Genomic DNA, 27579 nt, shown 5'->3' on the forward strand with positions numbered 1-27579 from the left:
TGGATGTGGGAGCAGAGGGCCTGGTTTTCAACCCGGGTCCAGCATGTCCTAACAGTGTGACCTGGGGGAAACCAATGAATTTCTTTGGAGACTCCAATTTGCATTAACAGTTAAATGAGGTGGAGTTCCCATCATGGCTCAGTGGAAACAAATCCGACTAGTATCCATGAGGATGTGGGTTCCATCCCTGGCCTTGCTCAGTGGGTTAAGGATCCGGTGTTGCTGTGGCTATGGCATAGGCCGGAGGCTACAGCGCCAATTCCACCCCTAGCCTGGTAACTTCTATATGCTGTGAGTGCAGCCCTAAAAAGCAAAATAAATAAATAAATAATTAAAAAAATTAAAGTATAGTTGATTCGTGATGTTCTGTCAATATCTGCTGTACAGCAAAGTGCCCCAGTCCACATCTATATACATTCTAGGCTTTTGTTTCCTGTAACAACTGTCTGGGGTCAGGACTGGTACAGGAATAAAACTGCAGGGACATAGGGAATGTGCTGCAGCTGAGAACCTCCTAGGACACCTCATTTGGCCCATGTCACCTACTCCTCTCCTCGCTGTATTAGTTTGCCAGGGCTGCCGTGACAAAACACTGCAGACCGGGGCTCAAATGGCAGAAATCTATTTTCTCGCAGTTCTGGAGGTTGAAGTCCAAGACCAAGGTGCTGGCAGGGTTGGCTTCCCAGGAAGCCTCTCCTCTGGGCTGACAAATGGCCACCCTCCTGCTGCTTCTGCACAGGGTCTCCTCCCTGGGAGCACATACCCCTGGTGTCTCTCTGAGTGTCCTCACCTCCTCTTCTTCTAAGGACATGGGTCAGGCTGCTCTCTAGCTCACCCTCACTGTCTCATTTTAGCTAAATCATCTCCTTAGAGGCCCTGTCTCTTGTGCCGTAAATTAGATTCCAGATTTAAGTGATGTCACATGGTATTTGTCTTTCTCTTTCTGACTTAATTCACTCAGTATGAGAGTCTCTAGTTCTATCCATGTTGCTGCAAATAGCATTATTTTGTTCTTTTTTATGGCTGAGTAGTATTCCATTGTGTATATATACCACATAGAAAATCATGGACTTGAAGAATAGACTTGTGGTTGCCAAGGGGAAGGGGGAGGGAGTGGGATGGATTGGGAGCTTGGGGTTGGTAGATGCAAACTATTGCTTTTGGAATGGATTAGCAATGAGATCCTGCTCTGTAAACTCTGTCTAGTCACTTATGATGGAGCATGATAATGTGAGAAAAAAGAATGTATACATGTATGTGTAACTGGATCACCATGCTGTACAGTAGTAAAAAAAAAAAAAAAAAGTTGTATTGGGGAAATAATAATAAAATAAAATAAAAAAAAATAAATAAAGGCCTTGTCTCCACAGTCACATTCTTCAGTGCTGGCGTTAGGGCTTCAGCCTAGGTGTTTGGGAGGAAGGGAGACTAAAGTCGGTCCACAGCATCCTTGAGCCCACTGAGCCTGCAGGAGGAGCTCACATCACATGGCCACATGGGTCTTTGCAACCTGGCTCCCTGATGAGATTCTGTGCTCAAGATCAGCCCTCCCTTCTCCCCTCCCTCCCCTCCTTCTTGGAAGGAAGACTTGAGCTAACACCTCTGTTCTGACAAGTGAATGCTTCTGCTTTTTAGCGATTCTTTGCCTCTGGTTGCTCGGGTGTATAAGCAAGGACGCTGAAGTTTCTGTGTTCTTGGGTGAGCCCCTGGGCACTGGGTTGGGGGGACTCTTAAAAACCACCCCATAAAATGGCTCCTTAGCCCTGAAGGGCATGCTGTCAGCTGGCCTGTGTAAGGCTGTGAGCCACACCCCTGGGGGCAGAAGGGGCTCCCCTTCTCTGTGCGTTCTCTGTTATTCTTCCCCCCAGCACCCCTCCTACATGGTGAGTCATCCCAAACTCCTGACACCCAGCCAGCTGTTTGGAACAGAAGAAATAACCACAGCCAGAGGCATCTTGGGCCCAAACTCTCCCCCCTCTCTCTCTGTCTTTCATTCCGTTTCCATTTTATGGCTTACTTCCTATTCCCAAGTCACACACCACACCCTGGTATTCAAGGCTAAATTTGGGAATCTGGTCTGGAGACAATGGGTCTTTATCAGTTAATATCTGAACTATGAAAAAAATGAGTATTTACCAAAATAACAGTTGTATCAAAGTCCTTCAGCCCAATGCCTATCTTTTCTTGTAGTTCTTGCCTAGAGTATTAGCTTCTAGTGAATGGGGCCATATTGCATCCTCCCCTGACTCAGTCCAGTGCGTCACATGTAGGAATACTCAAAACACTTTTGAAAGAAAGCAATGAAACTTTTAGGTGTAGTATTACCCCTTGAGAGGTTTAGGCCTCTAGCTAGCTTTAAAGAAACTTGGGAAATTCCTGTTGTGGCTCAGCAGTAATAAACCTGACTCTTATTCATGACAATGCCGGTTCGATGCCAGGCCTCCCTCAGTGGGTTAAGGATCTAGCATTGCTGTGAGCTGTGGTAGATTGCAGATGTGGCTCAGATCCAGTGTTGCTGTGACTGTGGCATAGGCTGGCACCTGTAGCTCCAATTTGACCCCTAGCCTGGGAACCTCCATATGCTGCAGGTGGGGCCCTAAAAAGCAAAATAAATAAATAAATAAAATAAAATAAAAAAAAAAATAAAGGAACTTGGTTAGTTTCTCAGTGACTAAACCACAAGTTGGAGTGTGTGTCCAGCATGTGTGGTGTTTGTTATTTCAGTGATGCGATTTAAACCATAAGTTTTGTTGATTTAAAAAACAACCCACCAGGAGTTCCTGCCATGATGAAGTGGAAACAAATCTGACCAGGAACCATGAGGTTGCAGGTTCAATCCCTGGCCTCACTCAGTGGGTTAAGGATCCGGCGTTGCTATGAGCTGTGTTGCAGGTCATGGATGCAGCTTGGATCCTGCGTTGCTGAGGCTGTGGTATAGGCTGGCAGCTGTAGCTCCGATTCAACCCCTAGCCTGGGAACCTCCGTATGCCACAGGTACAGCCCTAAAAAGGAAATAAATAAATAAATAAATACAAACAACAAGTATGACTTCTTTTGACATAAAAATAATAAAGCAGCTAGTCATAAGAACTAGTTTTCACAGACATGAATGCCTAGGTAAAATGCTGTGCCTTATTAACAAAATATAATTCTGCCATGTTAATGTGTTAATAAAAATTTTCCCCCTCTTTTGGTTTCACAGTTAGAAATTCCCTGTTAGCTACTTGCTCTGATATTGAAGTCCCTAAAGTTTCCTTGCAGTTAATACTTTAAGCTTTCTTAAACAAATGGGGCACTGAGTTCTGATCCCTGTCCTAATCTCACTTGCTCTTTCCCACCACCCTCTTTGCCACCAGAGGAGGAAGGTCATGACAAGACCAGATGGATCGTGGTCTCCCATATTTGACTCTTCCTCTGCTCCTCCCCACTGAGCAGAAATTAGAAATAAAGATTGGGCTCAAGTCCTTGACTTGTGCTCATTCATTTGTCCATTCATTCAACAAATAGGAAGCACCTACTATGTGCCAGGCATTTTGCTAGGCACAGGCACTACGGAGAAGAGAAAGTCACAGTCCCTGTCTGCAAGAAGCCCATAGTCTATTGAGGAGTAGAAATACAGCCAAAAAATTCCTAGAACCTGAGATATTAGAAATAGTATAAAAGTCTATGGGAGTATGGAGGAGAGATCTGTTTCTTTTGTGTGTATGTGTGTTTTTGTTTTATTGAAGTTTAGTTGATTTACAAGGTTGTGATAATTTCTGCTGTACGACAAAATGATTCAGTCATACGTACATACGTATACATCTTCTTTCAGATTCTCTTCCCACATAGATTATCACAGAACATTGGGTGGAGTTCCCTGTGTTATATATATATAGCAGGTCCCCATTGGCCAATCATTTCACATACCCCAGTGTGCATATGCCAATCCCAAACCCCCAGTCCATCTCTCCTCCCCACCCCCAACCTTTCCATTTTCTTAGCATGAAGAGAAGACATTGAAACTAGGCCTTGAAGGATGAGTATAGTTTTATTTTATTTTATTTTTTATTTTTTTTTGTCTTTTTGCTATTTCTTTGGGCCGCTCCCAAGGCATATGGAGGTTCCCAGGCTAGGGGTCTAATCGGAGATGTAGCCACCAGCCTACGCCAGAGCCACAGCAACGCAGGATCCGAGCCGCGTCTGCAACCTACACCACAGCTCATGGCAACGCCGGATCATTAACCCACTGAGCAAGGGCAGGGACCGAACCTGCAACCTCATGGTTCCTAGTCGGATTCGTTAACCACTGCGCCACGACGGGAACTCCTAGTTTTATTTTTTAATGCTTTTTATTTTTTCTATTACAGTTGGTTTATAGAGTTCTGTCAGTTTTCTACTGTACAAGCAAAGTGACCCAGTCGCACACACACATACATATGTATATGTACATTCTTTTCCTCACATTATCCTCTATCATGCTCCATCATAAGTGACTAGATATAGTTCCCAGTGCTATACAGCAGGATCTCATTGCTTATCCATTCCAAAGGCAATAGTTTGCATCTATTAACCCCAGATTCCCAGTCCATCCCACTCCCTCCCCCTCCCCCTTGGCAGTCACAAGTCTGTTTGAGTATAGTTTTAGAAGATGGGGGAGGAGTGGTGAGGACCATCTAGAATTATGGTATCCAATATAGTAGCCACTAACCCCATGTGTATATTGAGATTTAAATTAATTAAAATGAAATTAAAAATATAGTTTCTCAGTTGTTCTGGCCACATTTCAAGTACTCAAACGCCACATATGGCTAGTGGCTGTCACATTGGACATTGCATACATAGAATATTTCCATCACTGCAGAAAGTTCTATTGGGCAGAGCTGTTCCAGACAGAAGCACAGCATAATCCAAAGCTCCAGGATGTGAAAATCTGTATCCTCCTCAGGGAATAGTGAAAAGCTAGCAATCAAAAGAAATTAATGTTGGGCTTTATTTTTATTTTTTAATTTTATGGCCACACCTGCAGCCTGTGGAAGTTCCCAGGCCAGGGATTGAATCCTAGCCACAGCTGTGTCACTGTTGCAGCAATGCCGGATTCTTTAACCCACTGCACCAGGCTGAGGATCGAACTCACACCTCTGCAGGGGCCTGAGCCATTACAGTCAGATTCCAAACCCACTGCACCATGGTGGGAACTTTGAGCTTTATTTTTAAAAAAATAAAAAATTATTCTTCACAACAATGTAGCAAGTTTGTTGGGCATTCTGGGAAATTACAGTACCATGACCTAGCAATAGTACTTCTCTTAGTAGCTGAAGGTGAACTTTGGAGAAGCCTGCAGCTGTATAGGCTGCCTGAATTAAAGATGTACTTTCTCCCAGAACAACTTTTTGGAACAAAATTTTAAAGGGGAGGAAGAACTGAAATGTAAGCATATATTTACTCCTCCATGCAAAGCCTGTGAGGAAGATACTATTTTCTCTATTTAATAGATGAGACATTCAAGCACATTGCCATGGCTCCATGGCTCAGAAGCAGTGAGGTGATTATCTAGAAACTGGGGATCTCCCTGCTCTAGAACTTGTGCCCCTTTCCCTTAAATGGCTTCGGAGCATAGTACAGCTGTCAACCTGAGGACCTGCCAGCACACGGCTGGCCTCCCTTTCCCGGCACTCTCAGGGAAGGGTTAAACCACCTCTCGTCTATGTGTAAAGGCCCCATTTACTGGAGAGGCCAGGGTATCTGGACAACAGAGGTCCTCCAAGTGTGGTCCCAGACTAGCAGCAGCACCTGGGAGCTTGCTATGAATGCAGACTATTTGGCCTCAGACTACACCTCCTGCCTCAGAAGCTCTGGGGTTAGGTCCAGCCACCTGTGTTTACCAAGCCTTCTGGGGAATCCTGATGCATTGTGAAGTTTGAAAACTACTGTTGTGCCCAAAGTATTTTTCCAGTGGAAATCCAGTTAAAATGAACATTAGTAGAAGATTAATGAGAAAAGGAACCAAAAAAAAAAAAAAAATAGGTGGGTTAGAAGTTACGGAAAACAAAGGAGGAAAGCTAGAATCAACCCCATGGTGCTAGATTAGAGTCAGACTATCAGGATGAACTCATATCAGTTTTAATATACAGAAGCATATAGGTATAGAACTAATTGTAGAAATACAAGTGTACATGGGTGAGTACACATAAGTGTATTTCCTAGCTCTGTCCACTGAGAGGACCTAAATGTAGTGACACCTCAATAGCAGAAAGCACACCAGCATCCAGGGTTTGTTTTCTGATTATCATTCACCAATAAAAAAAATTTAGGGCCCTTTGGAGAAATGACAAATTCTGTATGGAGCAGGAAAAAACACAAGAAAGCCCAGAATATTTTGTAGTTTTAGAAAGTATAGAAGCGCTAAGGGGGGAAAAAAAGTATGTCACAAAGACACAGGAGCCAACCTGAAAGAGCTCTGGGGACCAGATCTGAAACAATTTAAGTAACAAAGTAACAGTAGTTTTGGATTAAAACCCAAAGAATAAAATAAATATCCATGAGTTGATACTGATCTAAATAAATAAATAAAAAATAAATAGAGGAGAAGGGACAAATATTCCTTATAGAAGACTTAATAATATATGTAGACAGTTCCCCCTTCAGAAAGTGGAGCTTAACTCTGCTTCCTTGAGTCTGGATGGCACTTAGTGATTCATTTCCAAAGAATTATGGATGGAAGGGGACTATGTACCTCTGTGGAGAAATCTGGCAGACACCATCTGAATCAGGTGATGTGGGTTAACATCACCAGTGACATCATGTGGGCGTCATGTATCCCTGCTATGATGATGAGAAGGCACCACAGCTCTGTGGTGTTATATCCAAAACCCACAACCCCAATCTAGACATGAAAACCCCTCATATAGACTCACATTGGGGGATATTCCACAAAATATCTCACCAGTACTCCCTCAAAGTGTCAAGGTCATGAAGAACAAAGACTGAGAAACTGTCATAGGCCGGAGGAGACTAAGGGGATGTGATGACTAAATGCAATGTGGTACCCTGGGTTCGATCCTAGAATAGAAAAATAGAAAAGAGCATAAGTGGAAAAACTGATAAAATCCAAATAGGTGTTTCCTTTGTGGCTCAGTGAGTTAAGAACTGACATAGTGTCTGTAAGGATGCAGATTCAATCCCTGGCCTCACTCAGTTGGTTAAGGATCCAGTGTTGCCACAAGCTGCAGCATAGATCACAGATACAGCTTGGATCTAGCGTTGCTGTGGATGTGGTGTAGGCTCCAGCTGCAGCTCTGATTTTAACCCCTAGCCTGGGAACTTCCAGGTGTGGCCCTAAAAAAGAAAAAAAAATCCAAATTGAGTTGTAGTGTGTTAATGATGTTATACCAATACTAATTTCTTCGTTTTGATAAATGCGCTAGGTTATACAAGATGTCAGTATTGGGAAAGACCAAGAAAAGGGTATATAGGAATTGCTGTTACTATCTCTGTAATGTTTTTATAAGTCTATAATTATTCCAAAATAAAAATGCCTTAAAAAATAAAGATAACTTGGTAAAGATGTGTGGTGTAAGGCCCCCAAATTAAGGCCCGATATTATGTGCTGCCTTGACATCAGGTGAAACTGGTAGGGTCTCAAATGGCCTAACTGCAAGTTCCCTTCCCCTTCTATTCCCACAGGTAAGGTCCCCTAACCAACCCTCCTTATCCAATGGACCAGGTACAACCCCTGCGTATGCTGAGTACCAGGTCTTAGTTCCCTTCCAGCTTTTGGAATCATTCAAGCCAATCAGTTTTATCCTCTTGTGGGAAGCGGGAGGCACCTCACTTCTTGCAGGTACTACAAGCCTGCATCCTACAGCCTGCTCCCTCTGTTCTCAGGTACAACTCTGTGTGGTCCTTTGTGACATGTGGTATCTTCCCTTCTCAAACAGACAGAATATGTGATTAATAAACTATCTCATCTGCCCAGTATCAATTGTCATAAGTTCAGTCATCCCCATAACCTGGGGTAGACTCCCTCCCTTACCAACAAGGACAAATAGGAGAAGGTTATAATAAGATGACTAACCTGTCACCCTGTATCCCAGGTGTGTTACAGGGTTCTGTCTCCCCAGAGCTGCTTTCTGGGTTGGAGCTTATCTCCTCTTGCTCAGGGTTAGGAGATTTGGGCTGGGGAAGGACAATGTGAAAACCAGAGATGAGGAGGAGGAACATGGGGATGAGGATACAAAGGAAGAGAAACCAAAGAGAGGGAGAGAGGACATACTTCTAAGGCTCCACCCAAGGCTCAGGATTTGCTCAAGGGCCTTTAGGGGTCAGGGGGCATTGAGTTGGGTGTTACATGCTTGAGACCTAGTTCCCTTCCCACCACCCAGCTGTAAAGCCTTGGACAAGTCCTCCAACTTCTCTGAGTCTAGATAATCTTAGCCATGTATGAGACTGGTGGGACCTGTGTGCCCAACACTTACCAGACTATATGAGACACAAATGTAATGTTCTATGTGAGAGTGTAAAAAGTGTAAAATTGCATACATTTTATATACATACTGAGCTCATTACTGTAGGAGGGAGGGAGATTATTAGAGAGTATAGGAGTAAGGATGAAAAGGTGTGGCCTCTGCTTGCAAGAAAGTTGTAACCCAGTCGGAAGTTCCAACACACTCAGAGATAACAACAGTTCCCACACTCATAGGTGCCATGGGGGAGATGTAAATAAAATGCTATAGCCGGGAAGATTTGACCAGGGAGTTGGCAGAGATTCCATGAAGGAGGTATGATTTGCACTTGGCCTTGAAGCATGAGTCATTATAAAATGGAGTGATGGTGGTACGTTTGGAATCAAAAGACTGCATCAAATACTAGTGTCTACACTTACTAGTTCCATGACTGTGGCAAGTTTACAGCTTTCTGACCCTTAGTTGCCTTGTCTTCAAAAAGGGAATAATATCTATAGCTGTGTTTAGAATCCAATGGAGAGTGTAAAGGAAAGTGCTCTACAGATTGCCTGCCAGATAATAGCTGCTCAGTTAGTGTTGGGTGAGTTTGAAGCATTTATTGTCATAAGACTGGGACCAGGTTTCACTGGGTAGGGGCTGGATACAAGGAGTGGATAGGAACTCTGCCAACCCCTGGTGATTTCCCAGCTACCAATAGCTTTAGTCTGAAAATGCTTCCTTCTCCAAGGCTGATTTTCGTGCGTGAGCATTGGAGCCTTCAGACACATCATAAATGGAGAGGAGTCCCTGGGGAAGGGCCTGGACAGCTGGGCACCCAGTGATTACAGCATGAACCTAGTGGATAAGCCTTCCTCTTGGGCCACCCACTCTGAGAGCCAGGTAATGGACATGGGTACTGCTTCTGTGTCCTGAGAGTTATTGGCAAGGATACAGCAGCTGGCTTGAGTGGCTTGCTGCCTCAAAATCCCCACATCTACTGGACATCTAAACTCAATACACCCAAACCTGAGCTCCTGGTCTCTAGCACCCACCTGCTGCACCCTCAGGTTATGGCATCATCATTCCCCCAGTTGCTCAAACGCAAATCTTGTAAGTTGCCTTGGATCCTCACCTCTTCTCACAGCTCCCATCTCCCTACCTCCCCCAACATCATCTCAGAAAATCCTACTGGCCATTAGAATACAGCCAGGACCAACTACTTATGACCACCTTCATCACTGCTCCTGGGTTGGAGACCCCATCATCGTTCACCTGGATTACTGCAGCAGCTTTTGCTCTTGCTGACCCCCCACCCCTGCCCCCCAACACCATACAGTCTATGCCTAGTTGGGCAGCTGCAGAGATACTGCTAAAGGTTAGATCATTTCAGTCCTCTGCTTGAAATTCTTCCAATGCTCCCATTTCTTTCAGAGTACTTTTTTTCCTGTCTTTTTAGGGCCACACCGGTGGCATATGGAGGTTCCTAGGCTAGGGGTCGAATCAGAGATGTAGCTTCTGGCCTACACCACAGCCACAGCAATGTGGGATCGAAGCTGCATCTGCCACCTACACCACAGCTCATGGCAACGCTGGATCCTTAACCCACTGAGCAAGGTCAGGGATGGAACCTGCATCTTCATGGATGCCAGTCAGACTGGTTTCCCCTGAGCTGCAATGGGAACCCTCATTTTACTCAGAGTAAAACTTAGGGTCCTCACAGTGTCCTACAAGACTGTTGGTGAACACAGGACCTGGCTCCTGTTCCCTCTCTGACTCCTCCTCTCACTCTCAGCCTTCCTGCCCTGCTCCCATCCACATGGGCCTCCTCCCTGTTCCCTCGGGCCTTTGCTCGGCAGTCCCCTCTGCTTGGAAAGCCTTTCCTCCAGATAGCTCTCTGCTAACTCCCTCATTCCTTCAAATCATTGCTCAAGTGTCAACTTCTCAACGAAGCCTGTGACAATCCTATTTAAAATAGTAACCGCACACCTCCCTGCCTTCCCCCAGCATGCTCCATCCCAGTTCCCTGCAATATGCCTTTCTCACGGAGCACTCATCGCCCATCCTACCCTCTGCATGTACTTCTTGATTATGTCCATTTTTTTGCTTTCCTGCCTCCCTTCACTAGAATAGAAGTCAGAATAAGGCAGGGGAGTCTCAGTTGGGTTCACTGAGGTATCTGGGTGCCTGCAACACTTAGTCATTGCTGGTAAGCATTTGTTTGCTGTTCTTGTCCTTAGCTCCCTCTCTGTGGCTGGATGGAGCAAGTCTACTGATACAGGAGCCCATCAGTGGCCTGGGCTGCAGTCCCAGCTGCCCTCTAGGACCACTGAGTTAGGTTCCAAGAGTGAGCGGACTTACTGAAATTCTCGAACTGAAGTTGGAGGCTCAGCCCAGCACGGACCCCAGGTAAGCTGACTCCAAGTGAATTTTTGCACTTTTCTGAGGCTCCCGGGTTGAAAGAGGGTTGGAGGAGGTGGCTGGAGCAGCAAGGAAAGTCTCCTGGGTGGGGCGGCATCTTAGGGACCCCTGTTGGCCCTGAGTGGTGAGTTCATCACACCTGCAGGACATGCCTAAGGTAGCTGTCTCTTTCCAAACCTACCCCTTTCCATGCCCACCAGTTGTAGGAGCCTCACGTGGGCACCTCTGATGATTCAGTAGCTGGGTAGGGTGGGGGAGGATTTCAAACGTCAGAGCTGAGCTGGTCCATGGATGGGCCTGGACTCTGAGTTAAGCGCGGGGGAAGAAGAGAACAGTTTGGGCGGAGCAGGGAGTGAAGATTTCTGGGCCCGCCTCACCTTCTACCTCTAAGCCATGGATTTTCCATCTGCTCAAAGGGAACAGTAAAGCCTGCCTGTCTCCCTTTCAGCGTCTGAGGATCAAGTGAAATAATGTATATGAAAATGTTCCGAAAAGAGTAAAGAGCTTTGCCAGGATAAAAAATTGTTTTGATTCCAAATAAGCCAAGGGTGAAATTTCTTAAGAAGTCCTTTGTGTGGGCTGATCTTTTAAATCATGTTTGTTTTTTTAAAAAAATTAATAATAGGAGTTCCTGTTGTGGCTCAGCATTATGAACCCAACTGTATCTATGAGGATGCAGGTTCGAAGACATGGCTTCCATCCCTTATGGCTGTGGCTGTGGTGTGGGCTGGCAGCTGTAGCTCCGATTCAACCCCTAGCCTGGGAACCATATGCCTTGGGTGCGGCCTTAAAAAAAAGTAATAATAAGCCCTATCAAGAAAGAATGGAAGGGTGCTGGACAGCTTCATGAGTCACCCATCAGCCCTCAGCTCAGCCCTTCTCTACTGCAGCAGCTTGCTCTCAGGTGGGTCGTGCTGATTGGCTGAGCACCCCCCAGATGGCTTGACTCCTGCTTGGGATGGAGCTGTTACTTTCCTGAAACTGGGATCTAGCTGCTTGGTCACGAGGGTGAAACCACTTGCCTCCAGAGCTTCACTGGCACCACAGGGGGACAGAGAGAAGTTGGGTTAATAACTTGGTTTGTTCAGGATCCGAGTAAGCATTAGAAGGAGAAGAGGAAAGAAACATATTTGTAAGACTTCTCTGGAGTCCCTGTTATGGTACAGTGGGTTCATGATCTGGCGTTGTCTCTGTGGCAGTGCAGGTTCAAGCCCTGGCCCAGTGCTGTGGTTTAAGGCTCCAGCATTGCCCTAGCTGTGGTATAGGTTACAGCTTCTGGTCAGATTCCATCTCCAGCCTGGGACCTTCCATAGGCCCTGGGGGCAGCTAGAAAGGCTTCTCTGCTGTGCCAAGAGCTATCATTACTTTAAGCCTCATGACATACCTGTGTCTCTCTAAGGTATTATTTATTCTTATGTTTAAACGGCAAAAACTGAGGCTCAGGGAGATTAATAACCTGTCCCAGGCCATACAGCTTACTAGACACTGGCAGAACCAGCACTGGAACTCAGATCTGCCTGGTTTCAAAAGCCGTGTCCTTTCCATGACACTACAGAGTAGTGGGTGGGGCTCCGGTTTGTGTAGTCCTGGGCAAGTCATTTAAACTCCCATCTGTGTCCTCAGTTACAGAAGCCAATAATTCTGTACCTTATTGGTGGTCATGAGAATCAAGTGAATTAATATGTATGGAATGATCTAAGTGTTGCAGACTAGTCTATGCAAGCGAGGAATTCCTGTTCTCCTTTTGAAAGTGTTGCTTTCATCCTGACTCCCTTGCTCAAGAGCTTTCAATGAGTCACTCTTCTCTGACCCAGTGAAGACTCTGGCCTCTCAAGCTCCATCTCTTGTGTTCTCACCGTCCTTCTCCAGCTAGCCTTTCTGTGTGATCTTGTAAATCACACATCCACACTCTGAAGTGTCTTCTGTCACTTCTCTGCCAATCTGGCTCTTTCTCCACCTTTAAAACATGGTCCACCTCCTCTCAGAAGCCCTTCCTCACAGCCTCACCTGGACATGCCATGTGGCTTCCAACATGTTGCCTGGCTACTGGAGACAAGTGCTCTTTAGTTATCTCATAAGCTTGAGCACTTCGCTTCAAGGAGATTTTCAAGTCCTGCAGGGTTGAGATCATAGTTTGTGTTCTTTTTCCTCACAATAACTTGTGTAGTACTTAAGACCCACAAGCTCTGCACTCAAAAAATGTCAACCGATGGATGGATGCAGGGCACTGGACATGTGCCTCTACTTTCTCATGTTGTGGCAGGTCATGGGAAGGCCTAACAGCTTTTCCTGTCAGCCTTCTGCAGCCCCCAGCTCTTGTCTGAGAGAGCTCACACCATGCCTGCCTGGAACCATCAACCCCTACTTTTTGCCTGTTCAGACCACTCTGTCCTTGCAGGGCCAGCTCACAGAAGAGCTCCTTGAGCAAGGACTCTGACTCCAGTCACCTGCCCTGCCCTGCACTCCTTTCATGGCCATATCCAAGAACTTTGAAAAGAGTGAGCAGCCTTGACCTTCCTTGGGCATATAGTAGTTGCTCAGTACTTATGCTTTACCAGGGCTGGGCACTGATCTCAAAGAAGAGTCAGCTGGAAGCTCCACACCTAGATTCCAGAGTTTCCCAGGTGCTTTTTATCATTCAGAATGAAGATACAAGTACCACAAGGAGAGGAGGTAACAGAGAAAGCATGCCTTTGGTGTCAAACATGCCATTTGCATGTTACCTCACCTCTCACAACCTCAATTTCTTGAGGTATAAATTTCCGATGACAATAACACAGACACTAATTACTAGGTTGAAGTGATCATGGCTTTAAATTCCATCCTGAGTTCTGTCCTAAACCACATTATTCAAGGCTCAGCTTAAGCCCTGATGTCCCCTTTCTAGAGATATCTTCCTCATGCCCTTAAGAAGTCCCCATTGTTGTCACAAACTGTCATGCCCTGTTAATTTCCTTCCTCTCTCTTTTTACCATTGGCCGTGATTTTATTTGTGTCCATGTACAGTGTCTGTTTCCCTGGTAGAATGTAAGCCCCACAAGGGCAGGTAACACCTCAGTCTTACTCACCCTTGTAAGGTCATAACTCATAGGACAATGCCTGGCACAGAGCAGGTGTTTAATCAGTTTTGGTTTCTTTCCTTTCCCTTTCTCATTAAATGGCATATTGTTCATTCTCAGTGTCTGGAAGATAAAGGCTCTTGTTTATCCTCTAAGAAAGCTCCTGTGATGACATGAAGGTCAGAACATGCACATATCAAGAAGAGGTTCCTACTCTATGAAAACCTTTTCTTCAGCAAGACCAAGATCAGTGGATAGTGGGGAGGGGTGGGTGCTGGTGACCTTTTAATCTGAAGCAGCAGATCAAGGATCCCATTTCTTCATAATGAACTGGTTTTAGAGTGTCCTCTGCCTCAGTAGCCTGGAGTCCCCAGGCCATGAGACAAATCTGGGCTGCACTCACCTGACAACCAGGAGACATTCAAGGCTGTAGGCATTTCTGGGGACAGCAGCCTGGTCTTGCCCTGCCCCCTGTGCTCACTCTTGTCCTCCCAGTACTTACGGAGCACCAGGCTTTTCCACACCTGCATCTGTCTTGGTCATGGTCAGCATAGGAGCTCCTGAGGGAGCTATGAAAGCTGTGACTTTTCTCTCCCAGTGCAGGCACTAAGATGATGGACATGGGGTGGGAGAAGGTGTTCATTAAAAACAACCCTTTTTTTGAGAGAGGGAAGGTGGGGGAAGATAGAACAGAAAAGAGGGGGAAAGGCAAAGGTAGAGGGGAGGAGAAAGGGGGAAGGTGAGGAGGGAGAAGAGCAATGTTGGAACAAAGGACTTAAAAAAAATACACAAAATCTGTCTGAGTTCCTGTCGTGGTACAATGGAAACGAATCCAACTGAGAACCATGAGGCTGCCTGTTCAATCCCTGGCCTTGCTCAGTGGGTTAAGGATCCGGTGTGGCTGTAAGCTGTGGTGTAGGTTGCAGACGTGGCTCAGATATGATGTTGCTGTGTAGGCTGGCAGCTGTATCTCCAATTTGACCCCTAGCCTGGGAACCTCCATATGCTGTGGGTGTGGCCCTAAAAAGGAAAATCTGAGAAAAGTTTGAACTGGTAGAAAGGAGCTAGTTGAGAGGGAGGATTTGAAAATACATGATATCACTTATATGTGGGATCTAAAATATGGCACAAATGAACCTATCTACAAAACAGAGACAGACTCATGGACACAGAGAACAGACTTGTGGTTGCCAAGGGGGAGGGGGAAGGGAGTGGGATGGATGGGGAGTTCGGGGTTAGTAGATGCAGACTATTACATTTAGAATGAATAAGCAATGAGGTCCTACCATACAGCACAGGAAACTATATCCAATCTCTTGGGATAGGCCATGATGGAAGATAATATGAGAAAAAGAATGTATGTATGTGTATGACTGGGTGACTATGCTCTACAGCAGAAGTTGACCCAACCCTGTAAATCAACTGAAAAAAAGAACAGAAAAGAAAATACAGGAACATAGGCTAAAGAAAAATTACTATCTGGAGCAGAGTCCAGGGTGACCACCCTTCCTGGCTTTGCCCATGATGAAGGGGTCTCCTGGGCTGTGGGAAGAGGCACCCAAGAGACTTCTCCTGGGACATCCAACGTGACTGCCCAGGCATTGGCAAAAGGGTGGCTTTGCTGGAGAATAAGGGCAGGTAACTAGGAGCCCCACCCTCAAATGTGGGTCAAGGCCTTTCAAGACACTGAGCCCAGACCACACCCCATGTTGCCTCCACCCCCACAAAATCACATTCTCCAGGCTGGTGGTGTGACGTTGGACAGCCACCTAACCTTGCTTATTTTCCTCCTGAGTACAACAAAGATGGTGGGTTGCATGATGTCCGAGGTGCTTCCCAGCCCATGTTGAGCTGTTGTGAGTTGATGGTGTAAGTTGCCCTGGCTGAAGTCTGCTGGCCAGAGAAAGCATCAGGATGTCCAGGGAAAAGTCTCCAGGCAGGGCTGCTTCTTTGGGAGCCTCTCCCTGGTCCTGCTTTGGGGGATGCGGCTTTGGGACCGAAGGCAGGCACGCAAGTGTGCATGGACCAGTGAGTGGGCGCCTTCTGGTTTGTCCTCCCACAAGAAACCCTGCCGCTTAAGTGCGGTCTGGGTTAGCCAGGCGCTGGCACACCAGCCACAAGACATCCATCTGTGAGAGGCTGCATGATTTCATCAGCAGCACCATGTGGCGGGGGCTCAAAGTGACAAGAGCAGGAAATGAGGGGGAGGAGGGGGTTGGTAAACTGATCAGATTTCTCAATTATTTCTTTACACTAACCAGTTTGGGCTGAGGGAACACCTGGGGCTCTTTAGTTTGGGGGGAAGAGGTCTCAAGAGAGATGCTACTGGCCATCCTTCAATGTGGGCAGGTGGAGACCTGAGTGATTAACATGCAGATAAGAAACAGATGTAACTTTGTTTTCCAAGCCGGTGGTGCAGGTCATGCCAATTACAAGAGTTTATTTTATTGTTTAAAGAAGCAAAGAGGAAAAAAAAAAATAAGATGCGTGGCTCTGTGGTAGTGTTCATGGGTGTTATATGTGGGGGGAGGTGACTGAAATCCCAAATCGATAAGGTAATTGAGTTATTTCTGTCAAGTGTTTAAGGCTATTACTTTAAGTGGACACAGGGTTGTTGGCTGTGTTTGCTGTAATCAGCTTTGGACTCATTGGGCATATTGATCTCCTCCAACGCTATTTGGTGTTCTTGAAACATCAGCGGAAGTTCCCCCCTCGGCCTCCCCCTTCCCCCCCCTCCCTCTCCTTCCCAAGGCTTCTGAAAAGCAAAAACACACTTCTCTCTGCTGGCTAGGCTGCAGGTTTTCCACTCCACTCATCATCATTTGTTCTAAAAGCAAAATGCAATTTTCTGAGACTCTTTACACTTCTGTGCGCACACACACACACACACACACACACACACACACACATGCATGCACACAGCTTCTGTGCTCAACAATGTGCTTTTTAATCTAGAAAAGGAGCAGAGACAACAGGTCCACTATAATCCTGCAATATCCTAGGGCAGGGGAGCCGTTCCCAGTCCAGGGGAAGACATTGTCCCCATTGAGGCGCCTCTCCAGCTCTGGGCAGCTCACAATCCCAACCTTTGTGACCACCAGAGAATCGTGGCCTGTACCCATCCCCTTGGACTCCACCCTGCTGGCCCCCAAAGGTCACTGACAGTGATGTCACGGAAAAGCATGTGGTCAGAGAGTCTGTCCTTGGAAGGAGGCCTTGGAAACTGTTGGCTGATCCCTCTTCCGCCCAACCCCCAGCCCCTGGCCCTGGAGAATTTCTGCAGCTTGGAGGTAGTGTACTGAGGGATGTGATCCACCCAGGGCTGAGTGGCCAAAGCGGGAGAGTCTGCTGAGAGGGGGCTGGGCTTTCTCCACTCCATCTTCTCCACTCTCCCAGGGCCGCCAATGGAGGACCGAGCGAGGTGGGACCCTGATCCCTTCCCCGCAGACCTCCAGCCTCTCATCTCCTCTAACCCTCTTCTTGCACAGCTGAATTTGACACCACTTCTTCTTGGCATTCATTTGCCTTTTGGATTCCTCTTTCCTTCCCTTCATATCATCTGCAGAACTGAGCCACACATGTGTACGTGTACACACACACACACACACACACTGACCATCCCCTTAACCCACTCTCTTAAGTGTCAGCATCAACCAACTCAGGCCAGAGAATCTGGGGCAAGGAAGACCCCACAGGAGAGGTATTAGAAGTGTTGTTAACTGGAGTCTGCACACATCTCTTTGAAATCTGGAGGATTCACAGGTGCTCTGGGGGAATATAGAGAGGACTCCCAAGAAAACAACACAATTTACATTAAAATTGCTTTTACTAGGCTCTGCCTGTGTGTCCTAGGTATTTCACATACATCATTTCCTGTGGTATTCTCAGCCACTGCAGGAAGGAAGTGTTTCTGTTGCATGTTAGTGCTGAAGAGACCGAGACACAGTAGTGAGGTTGGACACTTTGATTTGAAGCCAGGTCTTGACTCCAAATCTGAGACCCTCTGTACTATCCTGTAGCTTAGAGTCTATAACAAGTAACTAGGATTATTCACACTCCAGAAGGGAAGATGGGTGAAGGTGTATATGTGTGTGCCTGTGCGGTAGGCAGTTTAAAGAATTTGGACCCCTGGTAATGAGTGAGTTGGTGACATGCCCCACATAACCCCTCTAGGGCCATCCTAGCTGATACATGTCTCCTTTTTTCTTTTGGGGATCAGAGCCTTTCAACTTAACTCTGTCCAAGGCCTCCACTGTGGCTCCTACCGTATGCCACCAGGAGAAAATCCTGGCTCCCAATCTGGCCCCAGTCCACCTTTCCATCTTGTCATCTGGTAGCTACTCTCTGAGTCCCTCCCCACTGGTACCACGCTGCATTGTTTACCACGCCTGCAACATCTGTGCACTATGACTCCTGACCTTGGCATTGGCTATGCCCTTTGCCTGACATCTCCTCCATCCAATCTTTTTGGTGACTTCCTGTGATCTTCTGAGTCCCAGCCTGTGACACTTGCCCGAGCCCCCATCACCACTGTCTTCCCATTACCCTGTGCATCTCTAACTTTGCCTTCTGGGTAGGCAAGGTGCTGCGTCTTAGAAAGATCACTGAACCGGTGGCATGGAGATTGGTTGGATGAGAGACTAAAGGCTGGGAGAGCATTATGAGTCTGCTGTAGCTGTTCCAGAGAGAGAGGAGCTTGTGTTGTGATGGGGTAGGGCTCTGGAGGGAGAGACTGCCAGCTGTGGAGCTGAGTTTGACTCTGGGGTCAGATTAGGGGAGGCCAGCACCTGCCCAATGCAGGATTCAGAAAAGTTTTGCCTCACAGCAGGGGACTTCCCTAGAAGACCTTTCGAAGACCCTTTCAACCCTTTAACCGATTCCGTTCTAGCTGTGGCATTCTTCAGGTTGCTCAGAAGGCAGAAGCTCTAAAAATAGAAAGCCTTATTATTACTGATTAAATTTCTTTCCACCTACAGAATTTTCTGAAAGTAATAAGAAGAGGAAGCCTGAGTCTGTGCTGAAGGGTTCAGGAGCAGAGATGTGTTGAGAAGTGATGAGAGAAGGGGGGGGGGGCGGGTGGAGAGAATATGAGGCCAGGCAGGTAAGGAGGGGGTGAGGGTGAGAACATCACTGATTGTGGACCGGTGGCTGGAGGGACCTTTCAGTGTGCATCGGCTTTCCAAGGGAGGAGCCCATGGGATAGTAAAACAGGAGTTTCTGGGAGTCTATTTCTGTTTTATAAATTATTTTTATTATTATTTTTTTAGATTCCACAAGTAAGTGATATCATATGATATTTGTCTTTCTCTGTCTGACTTCTGACTTGTTTAATATGATCATCTCTAGGTCCATCCACATGGAAAACAAACTTACCAAAGGGGACAGCAGGTGCAGGGGCAGAGAGAGAAATTAGGAGTTTGGGATTAACATATACATACTACTATATAAAAATAGGTAAACAATGAGGACCTACTGTGCAGTACAGGGAACTATACTCATCTTGTAATAATCTATAATGGAAAAGAATCTGAAAGAGTATATATATATATATATATATATATATATATAAAACTGGGAGTTCCTGTCGTGGTGCAGTGGTTAACGAATCCGACTAGGAACCATGAGGTTGCGGGTTCGGTCCCTGCCCTTGCTCAGTGGGTTAACGATCCGGCGTTGCCGTGAGCTGTGGTGTAGGTTGCAGACGCGGCTCGGATCCCGCGTTGCTGTGGCTCTGGCTTAGGCCAGTGGCTACAGCTCCAATTAGACCCCTAGCCTGGGAACCTCCATATGCCTTGGGAGCGGCCCAAAGAAATAGCAAAAAGACAAAAAAAAAAAAAAAAAAAAACTGAATAACTTTGCTCTGCACTCGAAACTAACACAACACTGTGAATTAACTATACCCCAATAAAAAACCCCAAACCAAGAAAACAAGAGAATTTCTACTGAGGCCGTCACCTCGGCTGCAGGAAGACAGGGCAGCAGGATGCAAGTGACTTTGAACCTGCCCCTACATCAGGGAAGTGCCTGAATGTCCTCACGGCTCTGACAGGTGCATAGCTTCTAACCCCTTCCCTCTCCTGCCTCCCAATGCATGTCCTGCTCATAAAAATTCTGAGGATGGCTCCTTTCGTGATTAAAGATCTAAAAGCCATATGCAGAGATGAGTTTGAAGAAAAGAAATGGAAAATATTATAGTTGCACATTTAAATTATTTTTTATAAAGAAGATAATCCCCCAAATGAATCAGCATCAGGTCCTACAAACTTAGATTCACCCTGTAGCTCTGCCATAGATAATTTCGAATGACATTAATGCCTCTTTCTTATATATTCTTAAGTCTGAGTCCACGTGTTTCCTGTGTCTTCTCTTCTCCTGTATGACTTAGCTCATCATCCTGGGTGCCCGTCTGCAGGAGTATTCCAGTCAGCATGGGGAAATATCAGGGCCTCAAAGTCAGGCTAGAAAGTTGGCTCTTCTCATAGCTGGTGTGGGCTACTGACCTCTTAAATGGAATTATTCCAAATTGCCATTTGCTCATAGGTAAAAAATAATTGAATGACAGCATTTTCCCGTGCTTTGACACAATACTTCCTTGGAGTTTCTTCTTCTCCAAAATGGAGATGATAAAGGAGTTGTTGTTTAATGACTCTATAGAGTTTCAGTTTTGCAGGATGAAAGAGTTCTGGAGACTGGTTGCCCAACCATGTGAATGTGCCATTAAAAAAATTCAACAGAGTAAGTTTTAAAGATCTTATTGGCTTTTTTTCAGTGGTTCATGAGTCAGGCAGCATCCAGTTAGGCAGACAGAAAGGAGCTGTGCAAGATGAAAGACTTTTATAGGCAGAAGGGAGTAGGGACAAGGAAGTTATACAAGGCAGAAAGCAGACTGGGTAAGACAAGATTCCTTTCCCTACAGAGGGTGGGGGTAGGGGTTCATAAGGCGGAATACCCACTAATGCTGATCAGGTTGGCTGGTTTAAGATTCCATTTCTGGGAGAACCAAAACTGTAGTTAAGTCTGGGTTTTGGTACATAGGGCGTAGCATAAGCGACTCCATTTTGGACCTGTTGTCTTGTTTTTAGCAATGCTTACCATGGCTGGGCTATACACTTAAAAATGGTTAAAGTGGTATACATATATATGTTTTTTGTCTTCTAGGGCCTTGCCCATGGCATATGGAAGTTTCCAGGCTAGGGGTAGAACCAGAGCTGTAGCTGGTGGCCTGCACCACAGCCACAGCAACATGGGATTGAGCCACATCTACAACCTACACCACAGCTCACGGCAACACTGGATACTTAACCCACTGAATAAGTCCAGGGATTGAACCCACATCCTCTTAGGTACTAGTCGAGTTTGTTACCATTAAACCATGATGGGCACTCTGAAAGTGGTTTATTTTGTTTTGTGTATTTTACTATGGTAAAACAATGGAGATGATGAAGTCTTTCTTACCTGATGGTGGTGAATGTGCGCTAAGCTGAACTGTTTTAAAGTCCTTTGCGTAGTTTCTGACTTAAGGTAACACTGAGTTCAATAAATCTTAGCTTTTATCTGGAGTATTAGTATTAATAGTTTGTCATTCCCCAAATTGGCATTCTCTCTCCCCAGGCTAAAATCAAGTAGTCCCTCTAATAGTTTGGGAAGGAAACAGTTACCTAACAGAATCTCCAAAATAGTCATTGTTGACCTTAAGGTTTTCTTAAGTTGGAATCTGCATCTCTTTGTAATAGTAATAGCTAACACTCATCATTTACATGAGCTCATTTAAGCCACTCAAAACCTTGGGGAATGGGTATAATTCTTTGTCACTTGCCTGAAGTCACACAGCTAGTAAAGGACACTCCAGGTAAGGCTGTTCGTTCCAGAGTCTACAGTTTTGACCACTAAGTCATATGACCTACACCCACCCATCATTGCTTTAGAGTCTTTAGCTTAGAGCCACTTTACATGGCTGGTTCCTCTTTAAGTGTGGCCAGCTAAAATCCTTCCACCTGATTTTCCTGCAATGCCAGCCGTCATGTCAGTTTCTCAGGGCATTTATATTTCAGGTGTAAGAAGGGCACAGCTGGAGGGCTGCTCATGTAGAGAGGAATCTGAAGGTGCTCTAGAGGTGACCCATTAGGTATAAGACTGCCCTTCTCTCAGAGCTGTGTCTTACTCCCTCATTCCAGAAGTTCTATTCATTTAGGGGTTTTTGTTTGTTTTGTTTGATTGTTTTTTAGTGTTGTTCCCAAGGCATATGGAAGTGCCCAGGCTAGAGGTTGAGTAGGAGCTGTAGCTGCCAGCCTACGCCATAGCCACTGCAACACCATATCCAAGCCGTGTCTGCGACCTACACCACAGCTCACAGCAATGCCAGATCCTTAACCCACTGAACAAGGTCAGGGTTGGAACCTGTATCCTCATGGATACTAGTTGGGTTCGTTACCTACAGAGCCACAATGGGAACTCCTCATTTAGGTTTTTTAAAAATAAATTTCACAAATATTTACCAAATGCTGACAATGTGTCAAGCATTTTGAGGTAGAGTCTGACCTGACTCTTTGGTGGAAAAGAAGAGTGCCCCCCCCTTTTTCTTCGGCATGTGGAAGCTCCTGGGCCAGAAATCGAACCTGGGCCACAGCAGCAACTCAAGCTGCTGCAGTGACAACACTGGTTCCTTGGCCCACTGTGCCACAAGAGAACTCCTCTGTTTATTTAGTTTTGCATGTTCTTCTCCTGCTAACTAATTAAAGTAATATATCCACTGAGTAATAAGCACTCAAGCAACACAGAACAACAGAAAACGAAAAGTAAGAGTGTCCCTTCTCCTTTACTCACTTTTCCTTATGTTTAGTTATTTCTGTTTCTACTACTGGTGGTTATTCCCCAATTTTTAAAAATTATTTTTTTACAGTCTTACCCACAGCACATGGGAATTCCCATCCGAGCCACTGAGACCTGGGTAATGCCTGTGATGGAACTCGCACCTTCACAGGCACCCAAGCCACTGCAGTCAGATTCTTAACCCACTGTGCCATGGCAGGAAATCTGGCTATTCCCAAACTTTAAATACTTTTAGTTCTTTTTCTTGGTGTTTCATCTTTAAATAGTGTTTATTCTTTTTTTTTTCACTGTAAAAGAGGAAGAATATCACTCATTGGCAGTAAATGTATCTCTCCTAATTTTGCTTTTTTTGTTGTTCTTATGTGGTTTTAAAAAGTAAATTAAAGTTTATGATTTTATTTTTATTTATTTTTTTTCTTTTTTAGGGCTGCACCCATGGCATATGAAAATTCCCAGGCTAGGGGTCCAGTTGGAGCTACAGCTGCCGGCCTATACCACAGCCACAGCAATACTAGTTCTGAGTTGTGTCTACAACCTACATCACAGCTCACGCCACACCAGAAGCTCAACCCACTGAGCGAGTGAGGCCAGGGAGCAAATGTGCAACCTCATGGTTCCTAGTCGGATTTGTTTCCACTGCACCATGATGAGAACTCCAAGTTTATCTTTTTAAAAGATTGTATTTCTTGATTTCTGAACTTTAGAGAGTGTTTCCTGATTCTGCCCTGTGAAATAAGGAATTCACTGCCCTTCATGTTCTAGCTTCTGTCAGTTGTTTTATCACTTTTACTTTGCTAGCTTAAAATGTTTACCTTCTGTTCTGCAACTACCATTAGATCCTCTGTTTTGTTTATATGTTGATTTCATAGTTTGAAAAATCAATGAATATTTACATTATGATTATGTAATGATTATGTTCTTCAGAACCAAGTAGTGTGCTGAGACCCATGGAAAAGATGCAATTCAGTTGTTGAAGTGATTGAACAAGGAGGTGTTAGACTGAGATGATTCTATTGCTTTGGTGGCCTGCGAGGCAAACTGAAATCCAAGCCAGAGTCTGTTCCTGTAAGTGCTCTTGTATCTGAGAGAATGAAATTTAAGGACAACAATCACAAGTGTCAACGAGGCTTTCCCAAATAAGGCAACCATTTAAGGCTTCACCAATCAAATCATTTCCTTGCTTTGCTCTGTGTCTGCTCTGTAAAAGCCTTTCCCATAGTTCCTTTCAGCCCCAAGCCCCCTAAACAGTCTCTAAGTTTAGCACTGCCTAAGTCAAACTGATGTTTGCTTAAACAAGCACTTCAAAAATGGAACATGCCTCAGTTTATCTTTTTAATACTATGTTGTTAAAACTCCTCCATTCAAAGAATCATTGATCCCAGAATCAATGTCACATGAATTCTGTTTTTATGCCTTTCTTCCGTGCTCAGAATGATAACATTTTCATTTTTGTGTGTTTGGATTGTGACTTTTACATCTCTTTGCTAATTTTATTTTCTCTGACATTTCTAACTACCTTTCTTTGTGCACAAAACAGTGCTGTTCTTTTACCTTCTCGATGAGATAAAATCCAGCTTCTAATTCCAATTACTCGTTACAGGACATTCCTTTGGTGGTTAGAGGAATTCTCAAAGCTCTGACACCTTTCCTTCCTTCCTTCCTTCCTTCCTTCCTTCCTTCCTTCCTTCCTTCCTTCCTTTCTTTCTTTCTTTCTTTCTTTCTTTCTTTCTTTCTTTCTTTCTTTCTTTCTTTCTTTCTTTCTTTCTTTCTTTCTTTCTCTTCTCTCCTTCCTTCCTTCCTTCCTTCCTTCCTTCCTTCCTTCCTTCCTTCCTTCTTTCTTTCTTTCTTTCTTTCTTTCTTTCTTTTTAAGGCTGCACCTGTGGCATATGGAGGTTCCCAGGCTAGGGGTCCAATTGGAGCTACAGCTGCCGTCCTACGCCATAGCCACAGCAACGCAGGATCTTAGCCTCATCTGTGACCTGCACCACGGCTCAAGGTGGCGCAAGATCCTTAACCCAATGAGCAAGGCCAGGGATCAAACCCAAAACTTCATGGTTCCTAGTCGGATTCATTTCTGCTGAGCCACGATGGGAACTCCTCTGACTCCTTTTCTAATGTACTTGGTTATTTTCTCGGTCCTCTACAGAAATGGCATTCTAGGATTTCAATTCATTTCACATTTTACTTACACTCTTGTTGGATCCCATGTTTTCTGCTCCCTTAGATTTCTGTTTCACTTGGCTGGAGAGTATGCTTTCAAGTGATTGTTACAGAAGGATGCAATGGATGCCAGCTTTCTGGGTCTTTGTCTCACCACCCACTACCCCTGCCCCCTAATTTGTTTGGTTAAAATTCTAAGTTCTAAGATCATTTTTCCTATCTGCTTTGACCTCTAGTATACATTTTTAGTGACAACAATCTGATACGTGTTGTTTTATAGGTACTTTTTTATTTTTTCCTAAATGATTAGTTTTATTTTTTCCTGAACAATTGCTATGTTTTATTGTCCTTGGTGTTTCTAAACCTTAACTGAGATATATTCGGGTGGGGGACCCAGTTTGCTATTTTTTGTAAACTCCAGGCATTTGTCCTCTTTTCTTTCTTTTATTATTTTCTCCCTCCTATTTTCTCTGTGTACATTTTCTAGAGCTTACTGGATCAATCTTCTAAGACTCTTAGCTTTTCTCTGATATTTCCCATCTCTGTCTTTTTTATCTATGGCCAGGAAGACTTCTTTGAATTTGTCTTCTAGTTGCTCTATTGACCCTTCTCTTTAACAACTGTGTCTTTAATTTCCAACAACTCTTTATTGCTCTGTGAAGGTTTTATTTTTATAGCAGCTATTATTTTTTTTAAATGAATGTGCTATCTCCCTGAAGGCACAAGTTAGAATTGTTTTAAAAGTTCTTTTTTGTTTTGTTTCCTCTGGGTTTTTTATTCATCAAGATTCTTTTGTGATGCTGATTTTTCTGACATACCAATGATCCTCAGAAGTCTATTCATATTTTTTGAAGGAAGGAGTAAATGTATTAATTTCTGAAGCCAGCGCAAATATCCTTTGTGGGTATAGAGTCCTACTTTTTGTATTTCTTTCCTAAATAGAAGATAATTAAGGTCAGAGACAAAGTCCCTGCCCTCATGTTAGTTATAGTCTTAGGGATGCAAACATCACATAGGTAGTGGGATAAATATATTTTTTTTGATGCTATTTGATGAGAAATAACAGGGTTTACAAGGGAGTATAGCTGGATGATCTAGTTTAGATTGAAGTTTTAGGGGTGGCTTTTCTGAGGAGGTAATCTTCATCCCGGGCTCTGAAATGTGGGTTGGAGTTGCCAGGCAGAGTGGGTATAAGAGCCTTCCAAGCAGAGGGAATAGCATGTTTAAGAGTCAGGAAAGGGCATGGCATGTTTTAAGCACTGAAAGGAGACCTATGTATCTATGACACAGTAATCAAGGGCAAGAATACAGGAGTTTATGGTAAAGAGGTAGCCAGTGGCTCAGTCACGGTGACCTTGAAGATCAAGTTATAGTAAGAAAGGTTATTTTTCAGTACAACAATAAATTATTGAAAGAGTTAAGCATGGGAGTAATATGATCAGATTTGTGTTAAAAAAATTCTGGCTATTATGTTGTTAATGAAATGGAAGGGGTAACAGCGGAAGCAGGGGAAACAGTTAGGACATTTTTATGGTAGCCCAAGCAGAAGAAGATGGTAGACCAAGGTGGGTACATTAGAGATGGAGAGAGAAACTGACAGTATTAGATGGTGGGTGAGCTAAAAGGAGCAAGGGACAGAGCAATTTCATGGATGACTCTTAGACTTCTGGCCTGGCTGTTTGGGTATGGAAGACCACGAAAGAAAAGCAGATTTAGAGTCCCTGTTTTGGCTCAGTGGAGATGAATCTGACTAGCATCCGTGAGGACACAGGTTCAATCCCTGACCTTGTTCAGTAGGTTAAGGGTCAGACATTGCCCTGTGCTGTAGTATAGGTCACAGACGTGGCTAGGATCTTGCATTGCTATATGGCTGTGGTGTAGGCCAACAGCTACAGCTCCATTTCAGCCCCTAGCCTTGGAACCTCCGCATGTCTCAGGTGCAGCCTAAAAAAGACCAAATAAATAAATAAATAAGAAAAGCAGATTTGGAGGGAAGATGGTGAGTTTAGTTGGGTTATGTCAGGTGTCAGATGGTTGTGAGATATCCAAGTATAGACCTCCAGTAGGCTCTGAACACTTGGCTCTGGAGTGAATTGTGCCCTGGGGACCCAAGGAGCATGCTTCAAGAAAGGAAGTAAAAGGTCAGCACCTTTTGAACACTGTCACTTTGTCCGATGAACAGTGGTTGAGACATATGAATTCAAACCTGAAACAGCTTTTTGATGACTTTGGTCTTATTAGAGGGGTGGCCAGACTGTGTGGGTTGAGAAGCAAGTGAAAGAGAACAGATGAGCAAGAGTGGGAGCCACAGAGGGTTGCTTGGACAACACCTTCAAGAAGGTCGGCTATGAAGGGAAAGAGAGGACAGCAGCTCAAGGGAAGTGCAGTGCGATATGGGTTTCTACATCAGGGTTATCCATTAGGCTGTGAGCTTCAGAAGGGCAGGAACTATTTCTTTTTATACTTCTTTCTATTCTCTGGCCCAGTAGTGGAATATGGTAGTTGATCCAACCATGTTGGATCAAATCTATTAGTAATATACAAGGTCTTGGAAAGAGAGACTTTCTAAAGAGAACCATTTGAAAACAACCTAAATGTCCATCAGCAGGTGAATGGATAAAGAAGATGTGGTACATATATACAATGGAATACTACTCAGTCATAAAAAAGAATGCAATTTTGCTATTTTT

The 27579-nt window shown here is 44.8% G+C and overlaps 1 protein-coding gene across 2 annotated transcripts in view; it reads left to right on the plus strand.

The window, feature by feature from the left end:
* Positions 1 to 27579, plus strand: part of RXRG (retinoid X receptor gamma) — a 198804-nt gene that overhangs the window by 106852 nt on the left and 64373 nt on the right. For both annotated transcript variants that reach the window (XM_021088737.1, XM_013988076.2), the window contains exon 2: positions 10661 to 10829. The gene's annotated coding sequence lies outside the window, so the exon portion shown is untranslated. The remainder of the gene's footprint in view (positions 1 to 10660; positions 10830 to 27579) is intronic.

The sequence above is a fragment of the Sus scrofa genome, chromosome 4, assembly GCF_000003025.6.
Source record: "Sus scrofa isolate TJ Tabasco breed Duroc chromosome 4, Sscrofa11.1, whole genome shotgun sequence".
Taxonomy (NCBI): Eukaryota; Metazoa; Chordata; class Mammalia; order Artiodactyla; family Suidae; genus Sus; species Sus scrofa.